Source organism: Bufo gargarizans, chromosome 2 (assembly GCF_014858855.1).
Source record: "Bufo gargarizans isolate SCDJY-AF-19 chromosome 2, ASM1485885v1, whole genome shotgun sequence".
NCBI lineage: Eukaryota > Metazoa > Chordata > Amphibia > Anura > Bufonidae > Bufo > Bufo gargarizans.
The window spans coordinates 560194377-560198769 of NC_058081.1; positions in this window are offsets into that span (position 1 = coordinate 560194377).

Genomic DNA, 4393 nt, shown 5'->3' on the forward strand with positions numbered 1-4393 from the left:
TTTTTTCATGCATCAGTTCTGCAATGCTTTAAAATCGCAGCATGTTCTATATTCTGCGTTTTTCACGCAGCCCTGGCTCCATAGAAGTGAATGGGGCTGCGTTAATAACGCATTGCATCTGCAAGCAAGTGCGGATGCAATGCGTTTTTCACTGATGGTTGCTAGGAGATGTTGTTTGTAAACCTTCATTTTTTTATCACGCGCGTGAAAAACGCATCAAAACGCATTGCACCCGCGCGGAAAAAACTGAACAACTAAACGCAATTGCAGCCAAAACTGACTGAACTTGCATGCAAAATGGTGCGAGTTTAACTGAACGCACCCTGAACGCATCCGGACCAAATCTGTCACGCTCGTGTGAACTCAGCCTAAATCCTTTCCATATAGGAATTTGGTATTGTAAAGAGCCATGTGTCAAAATACTTTCTGCCTAAATTATGATTTCTAAGCTGTTGCCACTTTGTTAGATTGATAACCACTTTTGTATCGCGATGGACATGCATGAGGAAAAGAGGCCATATTGGAATAACAATTCAATCCCATCTGAATTGTCATCTTTGTTTTATTAAATCTCTTGTAGTTTTTTCTTAATTTATTTCACTTTTTTTTTTTTTTTTTTTTTTTTTTTGTCTAACAGTAGAAGGTGTAGATGGATGTGTCAGTGCAATGATGAACTTTACTGGACAAATACTTGATACCACTATACCTCAGCCACATGCTGTGCAGCCTTTTTTCTTCTGGATGGTGGACGGTGAAGATTTCTTCATATTACTTAATGCCAGCTTTATTGGAACTGAACACAAAATGACCGTACTTTTATATACCATTACCATACATTTTAGGAATAGACAATCATTTGACGTTTTAGATTTTCTTTCCTTGCTATTTCCGTTTGCATCTTTTCTGCCATATTCTGCCTTTTTATGCCTCATTTATACAGAAATAACATGACTTTTGGTTACCAGGGCAATAAATAACAATGTCTATTCTCTGTGACTTGGAGAGTCCCTGCCTTCAGAGTCGAATACTGTCTGTTTTGTGCTGATGGTGCCAGGAGGGCAGAAATTGGGAGTTTGACGCCTCTCTGTTCCTCTCATCTGTTACTTGAACTTCACCATCTTGAACGGTGATCCAGATAACAGAAGTGCATTGGATATATACATTTGTAATCACTGACTGCTATGTTGATCTCGCCCTACCACTATCAAATTAGGAGTAGATTTCCTGACCTAAGATGGATCCTTAGTCAGCGGCTGTGTATATTTTCTGTCATTCACTTGAATAGGACCGGTGCTGCAGTAGTCTAAACATTGCCATTCCACAGTGTACGGAGCAGAGCAATTCTGTTCAATTCTGCAGCTGATCGGTGGGGTTGCTGAAAGTCAGACCCCCAACAATCTGGTGCTGATGACCTATCCTTAAGGATAGTTAATCTATAAGATCATGAAAACCGCCTTTAAGAGATGTCATGAGCATTTCATTGGCCTATCCATAATAGAAATGATGGTAACGCTTCTATCACCCATGGGCTGATTGCATCTGTTAAATATACAAGGAAAAGCTCATGACATATTTATAAAGTTGATGCCAAACAGTGGCATCTGTTAGCCATAGGCTGGGGCTACACAGTAATCTTGGCTGGGAAAGCTTTGACACGACCAACTATTTCTGTGTAGCAGTGCAGTCAATGAGCCGAATGGGCTTGCAGCGTGACTCGCAATGTGTCGTGACTTCAACCCCAGAAAAATCCAACATTGTCTCGTGGGCAAGATGGCCATATAGCCTCAGCCTTATAGTATTCAATATGGATCACTAAAACGCAGTGTGAAATGGGCCTTAGGCTACCTACACACACACACAGCATTGACTATGCACGTGGGTGAAAACTGCACCTTTTTATACAGTACCAGCAAACTGATTTGCCTCAATTCCCCCCCCCCCCCCCCCCCCCATGTGGATTTAGAAATCCTTAGGGTGTTTGTGTGGATTTCACCCTTTGCAAACACAGAGTGTGAGGGAGCAGAACATCATCAAAATCCACAACACAATCCGCAATTTGGCGTAAAATACTGAAAAATCCGAAGGAAAATCAGTGTGGAATTTGTTTTGAAACCAACACCTCTGTGAAGGTTCCCTTATACTTAGTCTACTTTCACACTAGCGTTTTGGCTTTCCGTTTGTGAGATCCGTTCAGGGCTCTCAAAAGTGGTCCAAAACGGATCAGTTTTGCCCCAATGCATTCTGAATGGTAAAGGATCCGCTCAGAAAGCATCAGTTTTCCTCCGATCAGTCTCCATTCCGCTCTGGAGGCGGACACCAAAACGCTGCCTGCAGTGTTTTGCTGTCCGCCTCACGAAGCGGAGCCAAACAGATCCATCCTAGCACACAATGTAAGTCAATGGGGACGGATCTGATTTTTCACTGACGCAATAGAAAACTGATCTGTCCCCCATGAACGCCATTGAAAGTCGAAGACTGATCTGTCATGGCTATAAAAGACATAATGCAACCGGATACGTTCATGATGGATGCATGCGGTTGTATTGTAATGGAAGTGGTTTTACAAATCCATGACGGATCTGCAAAAAATGCTAGTGTGAAAGTAGCCTAAATGAATGTACTATAATCCTTTTAGGGTTCTTGTCTTAGTTTGTTACAGAGATTATTTCTAGGCATATACTGATCAAGGTGGTGGTCTAATCTGGAATAATTCTCAGAACAAATGTTCAGTTCCCTTGTAGAGGAGATTAATTGCACAGTTCCCTTTGAAATCCAGGCACTGTCTAATGCCAGCACATATATGGTCCTTCAGACTGTGTAACCACTGCCTAAAAGAGATCAGGTTACCCCCTTGATTAATGGAGAGTTCCCTATTAGGATAGCCATTTTTGCCGGACAAGGCTTCAAATAGGGTAACAAACTAAACTTCAGTTTATACTGGTTTGACTTAAAGGAGGAAGTTAATACAAGACACTTATGTATTGTGATTGTCCATATTGCTTCCTTTGCTGGCTGGATTCATTTTTCCATCACATTATGCACTGTTTGTTTCCATGGTTGTGACTAGAGTTAAAGGGATTGTTGCCTTGTTTTAGCCTATAGAGCTGCGGACAGGCACTGCTAGATCGCCGCTAGCATGTCCGCAATATACCTGTCCCATACCGCTGTATGCGTTTATTGTGTTTAAAAAAAATAATATATTTTATAGATATATAAAGGAGCCCAAGAGGCTGTACTGGCCTTCTTGGAGCCCAGCCACGCCCCCTGTGAAGGAGCCCAGCACCGCCTGCGTCCTCCGAATCTCCTCCTTGCTCACAAAGTTAGCTCACCGTAGTCTCGCGATGCACAGTTCCTTCCCTGAAGCTGATGCCAGCACAGAGAAGGAACACTATTCTGGCACTGAGCATGCGCGAGCTCACGGAGATCTAACTGAGCAAGGAGGAGATTCGGAGGACGCAGGTGGTGCTGGGCACCAAGAAGGCTAGTACAGCCCCTTAGGCTCCTTACCAGGCTCATTTACATATCTATAAAATCATTTTGTAAACACAATAAAAGCACACAGCCTATGGGACAGGTATATTGCGGACATGCTAGCGGCGATCTAGCCGTGCATGTCCGCAGCTCTATAGGCTAAAACAAGGTGACCGAATCCCTTTTAAGCCTTTTGGCAGGTTCCGGATTTAAGTGAATTGCATAATGGATTCTGTTCTCATGGAATCCATAACCTAATTCAATGCCAGCATGCTAAACGGATTGCCTTTTAGAGGCATTTAGTTGTGTATGGCCAGCAGAACTGAACCCTTGGAGCTGGCCATTCACTTCTATTATGCGGTAGGGATCGACCGATATTGATTTTTTTTTTTTAGGGCCGATACCGATAATTTATGAACTTTCAGGCCGATAGCCGATAATTTATACCGATATTCTGGGAATTTTCATTTTTGAAAAAAAAAAAAAAAATTTCCACAAATCTGCTGAAAATTTATGTTTATTGTTAATGTGTTTTTTTTTTTTTTTGTAAATCTTTCTTTTTCATTTATATTTAATATTTTGGTGTTTTTATTTTTTTTTTGTAACTTTTTTTTTTTTTTAAACTAGCTTTTAGCCCCCTTAGGGACTAGAACCCTTGTCCTATTCACCCTGATAGAGATCTATCAGGGTGAATAGGAGCTCACACTGTCCCTGCTGCTGTGTGCTTTGTGCACACAGCAGCATGGAGCTTATCATGGCAGCCAGGGCTTCAATAGCGTCCTGGCTGCCATGGTAACCGATCGGAGCCCCAGCATTACACTGCTGGGGATCCTGTGGAGGGGCGCACTGCGACTGGGGTGGGGGGCCCTATGCGCCACCACTGCTTAATACTGGGGGGGAGGGGGGGCGCACTGCGCCACCA